Genomic DNA, 18,326 nt, shown 5'->3' on the forward strand with positions numbered 1-18,326 from the left:
AAAATTCGAATAAAATCTGTTATGTTTTGATAAATTCGCTTATAATTATTACAACATACTGCTTAAATTACGTAAATTAATTATATTTTAAAATAATCGTATTGTCCCATAAAGGCTGCCGTGTTGTAAGCAGCACGTCAGTTAGCAACTAGAAGATCCATGATTATCTTGGCGAGTGCATAGGTAATTTTTCGTGTTTCATGACCGCAAACAAAACTCAATGCCTCTATGTTATTACAATGATTTCCTTTCTCCACTAACAAATCAAAATTTCAGCTACAGTTTCCTGGGATTTTTATCATACCTTTGAAATATTCTCGTTTCTTTGAAGCATCCGGTCATGTTCTTTTGATACTTTTGTTTGATTGTTGTTGTCACTTTTAAGAAAGTTTAGTTTTACTACAACGCATATATTATTGCTAAAGAAGTCAAAAAGATTTGATTAAAGTATCTTTAGCCTATTTTAGCCATTCCTTCATTAGTTAATCAGAAAAGTATACTAAAACCCGCTTGTTCATTACAGCAAATGAAAACAGCCTGAAGCAGAAAGTAGGAAAACCCTTTATGAACAACGAGATGTAAATGATCTTAGCTTTGTGAGTAGTTTCAATTATTTGATAAAATGATACTGTTAGGTGGCCTGTGCCCGTACGACTATCATACCATAAACCTATCAGCTGAAGTCGCAACTAATTCATCCATGCTGATCATCTAAAAGGTATGAAGGTATGTAGTTTTATCAGAAAGGAATGTTTAAATCAAAAGTATAGCATGCGAATCATCATTGTGTTTAAGAATTGCAGCAGAACATTCGCTCCGTGATTGAAACTATCGCGCTAACTGAACTGTGATGTGATGATTCTTAAAGAAATGCTAAATTTTATAACAATGCTTTTATCTAATTATGAAGCATGCAGTTTATAAAATTTTATATAATTTACAAGTATATATATTTATATTAATATATTCCTTTAAGGATAGAAAAATCACAGACCTCTGTTCCATTGGTAGGTAAGAATTATTGAATACGAATATATTGTTCTAATTAGAATGGAGAGGATACCCATAAGATTACTTTGTTATAAAAATGGCAGCTATGAACGCCTTATAAACGTGCCCAGCCCATGTCTCTTAAAACTAACCGATGGCTATTGTCTTTTGTCGTATAACCTAAAAATGAACACAAAGTCGAGTTCATGCGATGCTGAGCTTTTAAATGAGTGGATGATTTTTCACGGATACTGTCAATGATTGCCTCTGAAATTGCAAAAAGTTAATAAGTAGTATTCAAGGAATAACAATGATAGATATAATAAATAAGTTAAATTGATCTCTCATATGGAGAAAACAGCTTAATTTTGTCTGTAACTCTTCCTTAAAAATACCATGTTATTAGGGGAAATGCAACTTTTAATACCATTTTATGAGACTCTGAGAACAGAATAGACCTTTTAAAACAGATTTAAAATACCTGACGAAATACTATTTATTTATGTAGACTTTGGAATTCCATTTTCATTTGACATCAGACTTACCTCTGAAGCTTGGAAATAGAAAGAATAGAAAAGTACATATTTTCAAGTAGACACACAGCGTAAAATAATTTACTTAAAAGAGTTATTCAGATTTTTCTTGTCTTAGGAAAATATGACAGATTTTCATTAACTTTAATTGTACATGACGTTTCTTTTTCAAAACATATATATGCATATTAAACAATATAAAATAAGAAGGAAGTTTTCAGATTAGTGTCTTAAATACAATCTTTGTAATCGCTATCACATCCGTCAAACTACATATATATTACAGTTTTCCTAATCAATAGGTTTCGTGCTTTCGCTCTGATTGGTCGACTCTTATACCATGTCGGCACACGATTGAAAACTTCAAACTTTAAGCCAAAACCCTTAAACTAGTTTTTTGTGACGTAATATGTTCTGGTTACCTAGCAACGAAGCTCGGCTCAAACCATTTATGGCATTTATACCACAGCTTTATTAATCCCCAGTAAAACTCACGGCGGGTGGGTATGATCGTTAGCACAAGCGAGTTCGGCAGTGGTGGTCCAGTGTTCGAGTTTATCTGCCTTTTGCATAAATAATATCGGATCATCTAATGTAGATTCCAAGTAATGTTTTTGAACTCTAATCACTGGAGCATCTGAAAGGTCTGGTCACCTCATTGTTTAATCCACAAATGATTGGTCTCTGACTTAAAAAAAATAAAGAAAAAGGAAAAGAAAAAATTCCTTCAAAAACAGAAAAAGTTTTCTTCACTGTTTTTTCCTTCACTGTTTTTTTCACACTGTTTCTTCACTGTCCTTCACTGCAGAGTATGAATACAATATCCCCGAAAGTAACTGAAAAGACTAAGGGACAATTATTTATGCTTTTTATTATTAAATACCTGTTTTAAGATGATATTTACGCACTTTTGTGAGCTAATTAAAAAAAGGAAATTAAGTTTACTCTATCATCCGCAGATTATTTTGGAGAGGAGAGGGATTAATGTAAAATTACTTTTCATAATATTTACCTTGGAGCTTTCCTTCGTGCTGCTACTCAGATACCGTAAGTAGTGGAAAAGTTTTATAAACAGATCTGAAAAATTAGAAATAATAAATTTTTGTTTGATTGCAAAGCACTCGAGGGCCGGAATTCGAACCCCGGACTGCGCTACCTCTGGGCAGAGACTTTGCAGCTCGGCTGCTGGTGGGTTTAAAAAAAGGAGTATGGATATAATAAACAACATTGCACATCCGCTTAACAGGCGAAAAAGTTTAATGCTATTTAGTCAACTAAATGATGCTCCTGATACTCCTGTATTTAAGAAAAAGTTTCACTCTGTCTCCTTAAACTTGCTTTCACATTTGCCTATTACACATTTTGATATTTTCGACTCATAGTCGCATTCATCTAGTTTCTCATATTAAAATAGAATAAAATAATTTCTCACGCATATGCGATAATAATGCCTATAAACTCATTTTCAAAATTTACATAAGAATGTTTTTTTATTACTGTATGTATATTTTATTTATTGCAGTTTGCTTATTTGAAACATAACTCTTGCTTGAGCATTTCATTGAATTATTTTGTTTACTAGAAGAAAAAGACAATTTAAAGTTTTGATGACATGAACAACAAAATGTTATTACTATGACTATTAGCGGGATAAAGGAGCTTTGTTGAAAATAAATACTTTGAAGCTATATTTTAATAATTTAAATACATTCCTATGTTGTTAAAGAACATAATACGTTAAGTTAAGGAAAGATAAATTTGTTATTCATTCAAAATATTCACCCTATCCGTCAACAACGATTCGCTTGAATAATACATGAACTGAGGTTTTGAACTGATGAGACCTAATTCGTCGACGATAACCTAATTCACAACACTTCTCCTAAACTGCTAACCATAATCGTTGATTCATGCATTAAAGTAACCACAATTACTGCAGCTGAACGTGTCCTCTAGGAGTAAGTTAACAAAATCCATTTTAAATTTGTATTTGTTGAAAATTATTTACGTTTAGCTATTTGAAAGAATGAGTTGCATAATACTTATAAGCGAATATCAAAAGAATGGACATTATTTAGTTTAAAATTTTTAAATTAATTAAATTGTGAGGCATTTCCTTATATTCTTCAGTTTTGATTCATAAAAGATATTATTTGCTTCTGAAACATGATTTATTTTTACTCTAGTTTAACTTCTGTTTGACGGACGAGGAGGGGTGGTGAGTTTATGAAGGATGTATATGTATTGCATTTATTCGGGCTGTATTCATTTAAATTTCGAATATTATCACCATCTGACTCCAGTTTTCTCTTTAAAACGTTTCCTCAATATTTTTGTGCAGTAAACATCAAAATTTGCTTGCGGTTACTGTCTGTTTAAAACATAACGCATGAGAAGTTTCGAAAGGTTGGTGCGTCATCTGTATCCGACACTTGCTAGTTTCAACTTGTTTCCAAACGATGCAGAGCAATTCGATAACTTGTTTCTCTGCATTCGCAAATATTCGATTTTCTCCACTTCATCTGGATTCCTTCATGTTGTTCTGGAATCGAAAAGGACCAATGAGAAGGACGTAATGAGACAGAGGCGGGCTAGCCGGCTGTTTGATTGTAGTAATACTGACAGTGTATTCCTGCAGCGATGCTATGACAAGAGGGGTGCCGACGACTGCATTATGGGCCTGAGGTGTCGATTCGAAGACGACCTTCGGTGCCACAATGGGCGGTCCTGTAACTTCAGTAAACTGCCTGGCAGGTTATTTGATATAGATACATGTCGTCAGGGATTGCTTTACAGTGTCAGAGGCAAATTTCTTTCGGGGAGGTCGGCGATCAAATTATGCAGGTTTACACTACCGGTTTTACACAGCACTCAACTGATCGCGCACATATTGTTCTCACAACCAGCATGTTTGTGAAATTAAATGTGGACGATCAAATTCAGTTATTACGATCAGAGATTATTATTGTGGGAAATCTCAAAATGTAACGACGTCCATTCTCTCACTGATCTATGCTATTACGCTTAATTAATGAGAGAGGTTTTCCTGCTGTTCATTATGGATAAATTCGACTTTTTTCTCATAAACATTTTCCTCTATCCTATATTTTGAGGATTCTACTATTATTTTTCAGAATTTATAGTACAGAAATATTCTTCTAATTTTTCGTTTAATTTTCGCTGTAATGAATGTAAGAAAATTTGTGTTTCAAAACTTCAGTAAAGTAGTATATTTGGTATGTTCACTAAAATTACTCACCTGAGATATAACCGCTTAAATAATCTTTCTGAACTAATATGAAACGATAATTTTATTATCAAAACGATCTTGACAAGAAATTCAGCACTTGAATTCTAAGAAGCGGAAAAATTTTCTGGATGTCACCAGCCGAATCTTCTATACCTGTCAATATTGGAGCATGCTTCTGATTTAAAAAAAAATACGTATTATAAAAAACAGATGAAATTCTCAAGATTGACCATGACATTGGGCATTAACTGTGCTTTGAGACCATATCGAATGCACCTCCTTAAGCCGTAATGGATATTTTATTTTCTAAGTTCATTCTGAATTCTCCGTGCTTTCATTTTTCTTCTGCGTTGCTGGTACCCTGAATATTACATGCAATTATTCCGTTGCTAGTCAAAGGGCAAAGGGTTTCTGAGTCCTTTATATTATACAGATCCCCAGTGTTGTTTACATCAAAAGCCATGAGGTCATCATCTCCTGGTGTAGGAAATGTCATCTTTAGGTCAGTATAGGTTCCTGCGAAATAAATGTTTGGTTTAAAAAATGTCAAGTATAAGTTACCGCGAAAAGAAATATCATCAGAGAAAAGCGAATGTGTTAAATATTTACTGGTAACATTTTTTAAACGCTTACACTAATGGACTTAAACGCTTACACTAATGGATTTTTTTAATGGCTGGCACTTGCCTATAACGAGATTGGCCACTACTAAGTACCAGAAGTGGTGGCCATTTTATTACGGAGGCACCTAATAGGCGACCACTGCTACCTCCTATGAAGGGACAGACAGCTTTACATCCATGCCTTCACCGGGATTCAAATCTGGGGCCTTCGGTATCGCAGTCAAGCTCCCCAAACCACTATACCGTCTGGGCGGCCGCCAGTGGAATGTACCTCATTGCGCATTGTCATAAAAGTATGGAAATTTATAAATATTATTAGCTGTGATTTTTATTTTTAATTAAGTAACAAGAATTTGGTTAGTTTTAAGTACTTTAACATTAGATTATACACCTTTTTCTTTTCAAGTTACATTTGGCAGTTATTAAATTTCCCATTTACAGCTAATACTTACCATATTTAAGATTAAACAAAATTTGAATTCATTAAATTCCAGTGAAGATAACAGCAAAGTAAAACATCTTTTACTGTATTTTAAACCTACTTATTAAATGCATTTTAACATACTTCTCTTCCAGTCACATTTTTTAGTTATACTTTTTAATTTTTTAGAGGGAGAGTTTAAAATTAGAATTACTGCACATTTCGCTGTAATGAAAAGAAAAATAGCCTCGAAAGAACACAAAAGTGCCTGAAGGTTTCTGAATTATCCCCGGAGCAGTAATCGACCTTCCTCAAGCTATCTCTGGAATTTCAAAATCCTAAAAAATTAGAGCCTGCATTACTGAACCATCTTCTTTGCAGTCTAAGCTTTTTAGCCTTCCCGCTTGCATTCATAAGAGGAGAGCAATTAACGGATCTCCGTCGCTTTCTCAACAAACGAAGGCACTTCCTGGATGCGTCATTAAGAAAACATTAGAAACGAACATCGGCAGATTCCTTCTTGCTGCCCTACTAATCCTTCGGCCATCGGAAGCTGAAAGAAGATCATTAAAGGCGAAAACGGCAGGCTTGGGAATACGATTACCTTCGATATGGGGGCCGCAAGCTTTCCTTCTACTCGGATTTACTCATTGTGTTTGATGTCTTTAAAGATTCGTCCGCAATGAGTTTCCTCTCACGAGACCTTCCACAAATTACGGCACATTAGTGATTGAATTTGACGCTACTTAATAGGATTTTTAAGCTTTCAATGAGTTTTAACGACTCTCATATCTGTGATCGTTTTCCATGCAAAGTGGGTAGATTGAGTATCAGCCCTGTAATTATCTTTATTTCTTGACTTTCCCAATGAGCTTTTAAAAGTTAAAGGCTAATAATGTACTGGTAAAGAACGTTTCAGCAGAAATATGACAATTAAGTATTTCACATATAGATTTTCTTAGACAGAAGGTCCAGCTTTTTCTAAACGTCATTGTTTCTAATAGAGTGAATGCTTGGTTTTTATGTTCTGAATTCTAGAAATAATGTCTAATCTTGTTGAGGCTTCCCTTCGAAATATGAAGCTATTTAGATACTATTTAGTACTTAACATTAATTTTTGTCTTTTTCTAAAGGCGGTTTTAAGCTTAATATATCACAAGAAATCTCTTAGATTCAATTTAAATTTGAACATTAGTTAAATGAACATGCTTAAGAGCTAGTTTGTTATTTTTTAAATGAGACTTCTTTTCCAAAACTTCATCTTCATCAAATTCAAAGAAAAAATTACCTATCTTAAAAAATACTTTATATCAAAGCAAATATTTCGTAACTTCGGTATAGAGTCATTACAATGTTACATTTTATTGGGGTCTATTTTAATGCAGTCATGTATTCTTATTTGTAGGAAACAAAAATGGAAAAGATGAAAGAGAGGAGTTAACAGAAACAATATACATAATAATAATAATAATAATAATAATAATAATAATAATAATAATAATAATAATAATAATAATAATAATAATAATAATAATAATAATAATAATAATAGTAAAGATGCAGACTCATCATGTTATTAAATATAATGTCTCGAAATTAAAAAAAAAATTTGTTTAGATCTTTAAATGAAGGAAAATTATTGGAAAAAATGAAGGAACTGTGCTTCTCTGTAGGCAAGACACAGTTAGGATCTAGCATTTCCGCCAGTGTTGTGCACAAGCATTTCATCAACTAGTAGCCAGTGTTATGAAACAGGTTGTGCATAACGCTGGCTTAAATAACATACCACTTTTGAAAGCAGGATCATAAGTTAACAGCAAACGTAATAGACGCAATGTGTGATAACCATTTAAGAAGAACTTTTTACTTTTTATCAGTCAGAAAAAGACAAAATATCTATCCGCTGAAACTCTTATCACTTACCTCATTGCGAGTGCAAAATCCAGTTGTGATACGTATGTACAAATATTTACACATTAAAAGAATACTTATTTCCTATAAATAACAAAAGTCTGCAAATGTTTCAATTTTTTTTCCTAAAATGTTTTTGTTACGTATTACTTTATCTTTATTTGGTTCTAATACAGTCTTTTTTCGTATGCATTCATTATTCGAATTTTCAGTTTTTATTTATGTGTTATGATACTTATATCACCCCAAATAACTTCATTCGACATTTTTACAGATATTTTGAGAAACCAGTGATTTTGGGAAAATTGTTGTTGCGTGCGTTCGGGTTCGTAATAGATTGAATGCACACAGAACCGATGATAGCTTGATAAAATGATTAAACACGAACTTTACCGAAAGAAAATACTTCACAATTTTGTAATTGTCCACAGAAACATTCATACAGATCATCACAGTATCACAGAATACAATTAGTGAACACACTTCAAACTACTAAGGACGTTAACACAACTCAATACAAAGCGCATCTGAAGAGCAAAGCTAACACGGAATATCTCAATACTCCGAACCACGCTGAACTAACAACAATTACAACTAGGAAACTGGTACTCTGTTCCGTCTTACATAGTCCCTCCCGCGCCGTCGAGAAATCTTTAGTACATTGTTCTTTTCGAAATTGCTGGAAGGCATATGAAGGATGGATACGATTACAGCTAATATGGAAACTAATTACAGTTATGCAAGGACTGGATCGAAATGTTGCAAAAAAGTCGCCAAGTTAGGCGATTTGTTGCCAAATTTGGAGACAAAAATTAGCCGTCTAAACCGTTGCCAGCTTGGCGCTATCTCTCCAAACTAGAGAGATATCCATTTACTCAATGTAAAATAGACTTGTCCCTATTCTTATTTTTCCCGTGGAGCATTGTTTCTCTGCATCTTTTCATATTACATTATGCAAAAAAATACAAGAATTTCACATATAATTTTGCTAAAATTATCTATCTATGCGCAATTCCTAACAATATAAATATAATTCTGGATGTCATTGTCCTAACAAGTTCTTATACATCTGACAATTCGTTTTCAGAGCATCGCAATTCGTTTCATTCGTTTTCTTAATTTCGAGCTGTTAAATAAAAGTCGTGCACTGAGATTTACTGTACTAATATTTTGATCATATATATACAAAATAATGTAAATCTTACATTAATACGCTTTTTCACACACATCGAAATTGCTTAAACAGAATTAACACTCTCAAAAAATATTTCCGTAATGTGTAAACCTGCAGTCAAATTGTATATCATTAGAATATTTTCAGGTGCATAAAATTCAATATTTATTATTCTTTTGGGACCAGTTCATAAAGCCAAAAGTTTCCTTTGAATTTATTTTCTTTATAAGCAGATGTATATTTATGTGGACATAGTAGGTATAAATATCTGACGAATCTTCACATACCCCTTTTCCACTATGATATTTCATGCTTGAGTGACTTTTGTCCAGCTGAGCCCTCATGAGCTACAGTTCACCAATTCCCTTAGCTAACTCCATTAGTCTAATCCAATGGATGGCTCTGTCTTTCCCCTGACTTCTTTTTCCCCTACTTTGGTTTAATCATCGGCGAGAACATTTCTGTTTGATCGCCATATTGGCAAATTTGAGACGACGCAGCTTAAGGTCCTACTCTCTTCTTGTTATTAATGATTTTGTTTTGCTGCAGGCGCTTTCGTTGTGTCAAGGCAATTATTTTGTCTTTATCTGCAATCAATTCCTAGGAGTTCTGTTTTAGCAATGATATTTATTATTATCAATATCTGTTTCTAAGATATTGCTATTATTTGAAATAAGCTGCAAGAAGAGACTGTTTACCTTCGACTCACTGACGGCCTCATGGAATTAAGACTTAATGCTTATTTGTGTAATGAAATCTGCGTTGCCATTTCTTAATTAAGAGTGAATAATTGAAGTTTCAATAACTTGGTAGCTGAATGTCCAAATACTTCAGCTTTTTTAATATCGAATGAGTAAAACATAGTATTTTTTAAAATATGAAATAAAACTGAAAGTAAAAGAAACAGTACTGCAATGGCTTCAATGACAGTCAGTAATGTGACCTTGTAGCCATATAGGGATAGTACCTCATAACAGATCCTAAGCATATTAATGCAGACAATTTGTTCTTATTGTAAATACATTTCTCCATGTATGTAATTATAATTAGTGTCATACATCGCTAAGACGCACTGGGGAAACGGTGTAGCAGCAGGGTCCCTGGGTCAAGAACCCTACCCCTTGTAGAACAAATATGTTATTTCGAATACTGTCATGAGTAACTAGTATATATTTACAACTTATATATATATATAGATATAGATATAGATAAATTTAAATCATGTTTTTAACATTTTTAATTATAAGAATAGAAATAAGATAAGAGATAAATTAAAAGACAAATTTCTAAAAAAACTAAAGTGTGCGTCAAGTTTCAATAGATCTGAAGTGCTATCTGGGAAGGCTGAGAAAGGAGGAATGAGCTGGCTATAGCCTGACGCAGAAAAAAACATTCGTATAAATAACAAGCAAGTAGTGTGAGTTGCTTGGTTGTCTAGTAATAATTAAACCTTAAATCTATAACACAATATTAAGAGGTACATATCAGATTAAAGAAGTTATACAATATGGGTATTAAGTATGGTCATAGGCCGTTTACTATTATTTGGGTCATTAAAGTCGTAATCGTTAACATAAGATACTATAACTATTAATGTCATACATCGATAAGATACTATATATGCCTGTTCTAATTTTTATTACAGATAAGAAAGTTTCATAATTTGCAGTGAAATTTAATTCCAGAAATGCGCTACCTTTTAATAATTAATTAAAAGTTCCATAAGGGCAACCACCTTCTCCATTAAACAATATAGTTTTACTTACCTTACTTACCAAAGGTAGTTGAAGTTGTTTAAAGCTCCAGAATATACTTCTTTTGTTCCAGATTTCGTTTCCAACATTTTATCATGCTGCCGTATGATATATCCACATGTGGGGTTTAAATACAAACCAGTGTTACTTTGAAAGCTGCATTCCTAGCTTTAGTTATATAACCTTTGATTGCTTTGCGGGACTGAGGTAATAACTAATATGCAGTAAATTTCAAACCGCTTTTCCATTCCTTGATTATTTTATTTTCTGCAGACTTCTTAAATTCATACCTTGGGTAATGACGAGAATTAGGTCAGATTATTTTGTTAAGGTTTTAAGTATTATATAAAATGACTAATAAATTAAATGTATTGATGTTATTTTCTTTAACACGGATTGTTATTAATCTCTAGTCTAAAATTCCTTTCTACATCATCTCCTATGCCTCAGTTATTTTTCTTTCCACTTTTATGAAAAAATTTCGTTTCTTTTCATTTAAGTATCTGGCAGTGTCAAACCTCAAGTATACTTAGACATTCTCAGGCTAGTATTCTTAGACACATTACTCAAAACGAGTAACTCAAAACAATGGGCTTATATTACCAGCACAGCACACCCTTGATAGATCTTCGCACACCAAGAAAGCCACTTAGGAAAACCTCTAAGAAATATTTTTGAGTAAATAAACGACTGGGAACATTTGCAGATGGCAGAGGGTTGAAAGGAAATGATGAGAGCATTTGCACTAACGATACTCTTTACGACGCGAAATAGCCCCCTCTTCCAGCAAAAAAAGATTAGACTTAACTTAGAGCGAGTGAAATTGTAAGGACTGTCAATGTCGAATTTTTTTTTTTTTTTTTTTTTTTTTTTGCTAAATTTTACTTATTTATTTATTTTTTGTCTGCGAAGAAATAAATGAACATCTCGTTCTTACGAAGAAATCAAACTGCAGATCGAAAAGTTAGTTCTTTCTAAAGAAATCGTGTTCTAAATTGCATAAAGAATAAGAAAAATTTAAACTATGAAATTATATTTTCAAGCTCCAACATTAATTGAAAGTAGGAAAGAATGTATTTTTATGTTACTACTAATAACTCTGATCGTCTCATACGTTTTGAAATAAACATAACGTCATCGAGTTCTTAAAGAAATGATAATACTTCCTTAACTACTGGTTTATAAAACAAAGAGCATTAGTTATTACCTGTTACTATCAAACAACAAGACCGACTGTGTTTGCCACCAAATAGTATATCATATTATATTACTACTTATTTAATGTATCACTACTTTTCAGCTGTACTTCATAAATTGGTAGTAGCTTGAATCTTGTCAGTTTGATTATATATGATAAGAGGTTATTGCAAATAGCGTTATAGTAATATTTGAACTTAATATAATTAAAATTGCGCTGATATTTAGATATTATTTCATTCATAGCACTAAAATTAACAGAGCATTTTATGTATGTATTGCATTTATTGAATTATAATTTATATTTCATTAAAAATTTTTACTTTGCTTATTTATTATTCTCTTGATTTTAAATAACACGTTTAATTTGAACAAAAACTTTCTGTTTTCTGTAAGTTCTGGTAAAAGCTAAAGAATATTAATAATGGCGACATTTTTTTTGCAAGTTTAGAAATGTGATTTGTGAAAGTCCGTTGTCCCCTAGTTATGCTTTCTTTAAATCAGGACTTCTAAACTAGTAGCTAAATTTAGAAGTTGCAGAAATTTTAGCAAACTAAAAAATTTCTATACGCACGATAATAAAAAAATAAATTCAAAGTCACTTTAGAAATACTACTGATTATAGTACGTCTGTGAGTTTAATTAAATAATTAAGTGCTTGTAATAATTAATGCTTTTTCCAGTTTACCAAATGCGACCTGGTCACCATACCCCCCATTGATTAATGCTTCCATACTCGTCTTTTTTGGTTTTATTATTTTCAGGCTAATTTTTGTATTTGTTGCATTACGTAGGCTCAAAGTAGTATAAAACGTCTCGTATTTTAAAGTACAAAAATAAGAATTAGCTCTACCGTATTCGTTAACAGTCATCTTATTTCAAACGTTTTGCAAATATGTGAATTACGATTATCAAAACTTATTGATACATGCAAAAGCACGGTGAGTATCTAGGAGAACGATGTCCATGCAGATTATTACAACTGGAAGTTGAAGTTGTTGCACTTCAACTGAGCGGAAATCTGGCTTTTTGAGTTTCTTTGAAATGAATTATTGCTTCTAAAAGTGTTATTTGTCAGAAACGCTTGGAAAATTTAATGCACGCCAATTCAAAGAAATAATTCCTGCATATTTATGTTAACATATAACACTAAAAGGTTTGTTAAAAATGAACATATGGGAAAATAGAGGGGGAAATGTATTATAATATATGGTAACAACTATAGATGCATTTATAAAAAAAATTATAAACATCTTATAAAAATCCTTTCTAAAGACGTAATTTTAAAAGTTTCACTTAATCATTTGAAGTGATTGCGAATACAATTTCAAAAATAGTTTCCTTCAGGTTTCCTTGGGTTCATAAACCATATTTAATTAAAATGGTTAATAGCAGCTGTTTATCATTAAACACTCTAGAAGAATTTAACTAGTTATCACAAGACACAAGTTTAAATTCGACCTAAAAAAAATTATCGTTTTGTAAAATGGCCTTACACATACAGTGGATGGACAAAAATATGGAAACACCTTGTGAAATGCATGTTTGAAAAGAAAGATTGATTTTAATGAAATATGTAGGTGGCGCTGGCGTTTTTGACTACTGACGCCACCTATACAACTTCGTAAATCTGCTAAACAGTTCAGTTGTTGTCGGAGTACTGTTATGTGAGGTTGTCATTGCATTATGTCAGAGTTAACAGACTTCGAACGTGGGAAAATTGTTGGAGCGCATAAGGTAGGTGCTTCCGTAAGCAAGGTAGCCGAGGTGTTTAGTGTTTCAAGAGATACTGTATCGAAGATTTATTCCGCATATTTGAAAAGCGGAAAAACATCATCTGCTAAATCACAGCGCGGACGAAAGTGTGTCCTGAGTGATCGTGACAGACAATCATTAAAGGCAATTGTGACGAAAAATAAGAAGACCACAGCTGCAAAAATTACTGCTGAAATGAATGTTGTGTTACCGAACCCTGTGAGTACCAAAACAATTAGAAGGGAGCTTCATAAACAGGGAATTGCTGGCCGTGCTGCAATTGAGAAGCCACTCATCAGTGATGCTAATGCCCGTAACAGGAAAAGGTGGTGTTTAAGTCATAAAGCCTGGACTATAGAGCAGTGGAAGCGAGTAATATGGTCTGACGAGTCTTCTTTCACATTGTTTCCCACTTCTGGCCGAGTTTACGTCTGGAGAACGCCATCTCAAGCCTATAATACAGACTGCTTGTTGCCAAGAGTGAAACATGGCGGGGGTTCTGTTATGGTTTGGGCAACCATATCGTGGTTCTCTGCTAGCCCCATGATAACTGTGTCAGGGCACGACTGCCAAGACTTATGTGAACATTTTGGCCGATCAAGTTCATCCCATGGTACAAACTTTGTACCCAGATGGTGATGGTGTCTTCCAAGACGACAAAGCCTCTGTTCACACAGCTCACATTGTCCAGGACTGGTTTTCTGAGCACGAGGATGAGTTGCCCCATCTCCCCTGGCCACCACAGTCACCAGACCTGAATATTATCGAACCTTTGTGGTCTACATTGGAACGGAAAGTGCGTTCTCGTTATCCACCGCCAACATCGTTACCTGAACTTGCCACCGTTTTGCAGGAAGAATGGTATAATATTCCCTTGGCAAACATACAGAAACTGTATTTATCCATTCCGAGAAGACTGCAAGCTGTTTTGGATGCCAACGGATTTCCTACACCATATTAAGCAAAGAAACAGGTTTTTTTAAAGGTGTTTCCATATTTTTGTCCAACCCCTGTACTTCTAACATTTTGCATGGAGGATGTATTTTGAATATTTGCGTTTATACATATTCGGTCATCCGGAAAATTCTGGGGACTTTTTAAGACAAGTACAAATGAAACAGTACAAAAACATAACAAAATTTCGTGGAATCACATCAACACGATTTTTTCCTATGAGTTGTACCCACATCTTCAGGAGCTGGAAAATTGTTTTGTAAACAAAATTATTAGATTTTTTCATAAAGAAGTTATTGAAGAGCTATTTGAAGCGAGCTAGGTCTAGTGAATGTGGGGGGGGCATAAAACATCTCCTTAGCAATATTCAGTAAGTCTTTGTTTGACATTTATTGAACTGTGGGGGTTAAGAAAGAATTGTCACCAGGAAGACAACACCTTAACAAATGTGCAGTTCTGGGCACTTCACTTCTATTTTTGCTTTAAAAATTGTCATTTGGGAACAGTACTTTTCCAAATTTATACTCTGATATGATGACAGTTATTCATAGTATAAAATTTCTTTGTAGACTGACTATGTAAAAGTCCCCTCTCGATGTTACTCAAGGAGGATCTTTTGGCTTAACCCGTGACATTTTCCTTGCAACATTATTGCATAGTATCCACATTTCATCTCCAGTAATGATCTCTTTCGAAAAAAAAAGCTTTATTTTTTTTTCAACAAACAATCACAAGCCTAAACTACAATAAGCACATTTTGCTCTTTTAAAATATGGGGTCGCCATACATGGAAGCAGTTTACATACCAAATTTTCTTCAAATTGTGTCATAAACTGTATTGTTTAAAATATTTAGTCTACTTGACAGTTCTGGAACTGCATAGAGTGGATTTTCAGCAATAGCTTACTTTAACTCTTTCGGCACGCTACCTTTTAAAGTCGGTGTTTTGATAAAAGAAAAAGGTACGCAGTCTAATTAGGCCTAGAGGAGTACACAAGTAAAATTTTGTGAAGATAACACTTATCGTTTTAATTCTGTGGGTGTGCTCAAAGTGGCACACTGATTGAATAGAGCTTCGAAATGAGTGCTGAAACGAGCATTGTTGCCAATGAACTGACCGATGAGATGCGGAGAAACAAATATTACAGACTCCTAGACAGTTGTCCTAGATTATCAGTGAGCCCGGTCTGGGCACACCTAGGGTTCGCCGTTGGATTTTAGGCAAGATTTCAAGGTAAAAATTTAAAACTAATATAGAGTAAGGAGATTAGCATACATAAAAAAATGACATAGAAATTTCTTTTTCAAACAATTCCTTTTATATCCTAAAAAAAATCTGGAATATTTCTTTGAAAAATGAGGGTCTTAAAAAACTAAACATGGCTAAAATATATGGACTAGTTTGTGTTGAGTGCCATCTACTATAAATAAAGAAGGTTCAGAGTAACCTATAGTAACCTATAAATCCTTTTTGATTAAATTTTTCTGTGCGCACAGAAGAAAGTTTTTAGGTGTGTCCAAACCAGACACACTGTGCCGCAAAGTGTTAATTGGTCTTTATTTACAGAAGATGGACGTCCAGAACAGGCGTCTTTTTCAAGGCTGTAATTTCCGTGCTTAAACTTCTCAAATTATGCTACAATACATGCTAGAATAATAAAAAAAACATGAACAGAAAAGATTGTAATTAAACATTTGCTTCGACCAAACTCACTCTTTATCTGCAGTAATAAAATAATTAGAACAAAACGCACTTTGATTGTGAAAAACCACAGAAATTTGTGAATGGCTAATATATATATATGTAAGATAAAAAAATATAAAAGTAAACTTATAAATTTAATTGAATATAACCTCTTTCATTTTTCATTTAATTTGGGGACTTCATCTAAAAGTCAGAAAAGTCCGAATTTCTAGAATGTAATGTGAAATGAGATTAGACTTTTCTTTCAAATTTTGGTAAGGAAGGTATGTTAAGTGAAAATCTTATTTAAGTGTGAGTATTTCTTGCTAAAAGTAATTAAAATTTACTTTTTTTTCAGGAATTATTTATTACTTAGGCGATTTATTTTAAAATTTAAAAAAATATATTTAACGTAATCATGAAAAAGGGAATGCACTATTTGGCTGTTTACGTATAAAACAATTTCTTTGTGATTATTTTAGTTAATTCTTTATTTATAGGCTTCTTTAGACGTATTTAGAAAATTGTGGCTTTGAACAGTAATTTTCGTTTTCTTCAAAGTTAATAGAATTGCCTCTGAATTTTCAGTCTAATCTTTTGATCTTTAAGATATTTTAATCCTTATATTCAAAGTCTTATTCGTCAAAGAATGACTTTATGCTGCAGTTAAAAAAAACAGTGTCAGGGAAAAGTGCTTAAAACAAATAATTTAACTAGACGAATTTCTTAATTTGAATATATTTAAACTGATTTGCAAATGACTGAGACGGAGATGAACTCTACGCAGTTTTGTTTCTACTTTTTTTGGTAAACTCAAGAGGTTCAGAAACAGCCAAGTTTCATCATTTAGCATTAAAGACTGATATAGAGAATAAGAAGCGAAATGTTTCGCTATATCAGTTAGATCAGGGGTTCTCAACCGATGGTACGCAAGAGAACAGTAGGTGGTATGCAAAGAACCAACGTATTTTTAACTATTAAATTAAAAAATTAAAACCCCAGCATCCTAATTGAGGTTTTTCTCTAACACTCGTAAATTTAAACGATCTGAGCTTTGTTCAAGAGTGGTGGTGGTAGTTGTACTTTGCAGTGGTGGTGCTAAAGGTTTTCAACTTTTGTTTAGATGGTACGCGTTAGTCAAAATGTTGAGAACCGCTGAATTATTGCAATGCATTATTGCAATGCATTACCGCTGAATTATTGCATTGATATTGCAATGCTGCTGTATGTGAGCCTTGTAGGTGTTCGTTGGTCCAGATAAAGAAATGTATGTTAGGTATGTACCACTTTATACTTTTGGCAAATGCTCCCTCGGGAAAATAAAAGTTAATTTCAGTCGATACTCGCGAGAAATATCTACTTTACAACTCTTATATATCTTCTCATTGAAAAAAAAAAAAAAAAAAAAAAAAAAAAAAAGAAAAATAAATTAGACATTATCTGGTATCTTGCGTAAATTAAATAGGTATGATCTTATGTTAATATCAATGTGTGCCTGAGTTTGTACGTGAATTTGTTCTGCTCAATCACCTGAAAATTTGAAAGTATTGCTGACTTACGTAGCCTTTTTCTTCTTGAAATAATGGTACTCCTAAATTCTTTTATAAAATGTACTCTTCGCGTTCTGTTGGAATGAACAAATCATGCTAATCTTTAATCATAGTGAAGTTCGTAATTTTTCACTTCTTTGTATTTGAAGTTTCTCTTTTCTAAGCAAAAAGGTGTCTAACCAAAACTGCCAGCTGTGACAAAATGCATATTTCACTTTCAACACATGTTTGGTAATATGTGGCAAGCCCCTGACAAATATTGGAAATGAGGGGGAGATGGAAATGCGATCGCCCGAAATTTTGCCAGCGTGGCTTTTCGCATTACATGTCATATTTCAGAAGTGTAAAGCGGAAATTTTCCACGTCAGGGGTCAAGACACGTCGGTGGCTGTGTTTAAATTTAAGCATGAGTAATGAAAGAAATCCGAAGCTCATCTGACCGCACACAGATTTCTTTTCCCAATGCTCGCTCGTTCGCAAGCAGTCGTTTAGAATGTTGTTCGCAGAACTGCTACGTACGTCTGTTTACG

The 18,326-nt window shown here is 33.2% G+C and overlaps 1 protein-coding gene and 1 long non-coding RNA gene across 4 annotated transcripts in view; one reads left to right on the top strand and one right to left on the bottom strand.

Annotated features, from left to right (window-relative positions):
• Positions 1-18,326, top strand: part of LOC118184298 (protein O-mannosyl-transferase TMTC2-like) — a 797,990-nt gene that overhangs the window by 457,129 nt on the left and 322,535 nt on the right. The gene's annotated exons all lie outside the window — the stretch shown is intronic.
• LOC118185827 (uncharacterized) overlaps positions 4,823-18,326 on the bottom strand; it is a 59,925-nt gene continuing 46,421 nt past the window's right edge. The window contains exon 3 of the long non-coding RNA XR_004757663.2: positions 4,823-5,289. This is a non-coding gene — a long non-coding RNA (uncharacterized LOC118185827). The remainder of the gene's footprint in view (positions 5,290-18,326) is intronic.

The sequence above is a fragment of the Stegodyphus dumicola genome, chromosome X1, assembly GCF_044657685.1.
Source record: "Stegodyphus dumicola isolate Sdum_Otavi_A_Nest chromosome X1, ASM4465768v1".
In the NCBI taxonomy this organism is placed as follows: domain Eukaryota; kingdom Metazoa; phylum Arthropoda; class Arachnida; order Araneae; family Eresidae; genus Stegodyphus; species Stegodyphus dumicola.